We start from the raw sequence: 822 nt of genomic DNA, 5'->3' as shown, positions 1-822 counted from the left end.
GTTTTCTCCTTTGCTGTTTCACCTCAGTTATGGCGATTGTTATGTTTTGCTTGAACTGAAGCTTTACACTCGCTTTTAGAAATCGTGCACCTTTTAAAACTGACAAAGTTCATGATCCTTTACACCAGTTGAACCTAGTCGACCATAAACGTCACCATGCTTTATTGGCCTTGGATGAATCCAGATAACAAGTTAGTCTTTAGTCTTAGTCCCTATTTGGAATGGAGTATGGGGAAGGCTGGCAAGACAGTTAGACCTACTATCCTGCCACTAACCTGTTAAGCTTGCTAAGACCAATCAAACTGAATGTCAGGGACTTTAAATTAAGCCTACTTAAAGGAACATACTAGTGTTTTGGCATGGTTCAGACAATTAATTATTCACCAGTACTTAATGTCACTCACTACTGGTCATTTTCCAAGCACATTTGTGTTTTACAGTTGTCAAAATGTTTCCTTACATTCCAAGAAGCCATTAATCTTAAATTCAGTGCCCTTTTTAATTGTCAGTGAATAAATGTGTATAATTTATGTCTCTCTTTATTTGTTGCAAAAAATACATATAATGTATAACAGAACATATTAGAAGATATTCAGTAATGAAAATAAGTGCATATTTTTGTGGCCTCCAAAACCTGTGGTTATGGGGAACATCCTCTGTAGTATATCTCCATTACATCATTTCCTTGAGATCGTTCAAAGGCTTAGCACCGCCCCCAACAAGCTCTACCAATCAAACGTTTAAGTTTAAATGCATAGCCATTGCACCTCCGATTGGCTGCCTATCCAAACCCATGAGGCGGGACTTATAAGCTGTTTGCCT

Source organism: Thunnus maccoyii, chromosome 19 (assembly GCF_910596095.1).
Source record: "Thunnus maccoyii chromosome 19, fThuMac1.1, whole genome shotgun sequence".
Taxonomy (NCBI): Eukaryota; Metazoa; Chordata; class Actinopteri; order Scombriformes; family Scombridae; genus Thunnus; species Thunnus maccoyii.
This window is presented reverse-complemented; position numbering follows the sequence as displayed.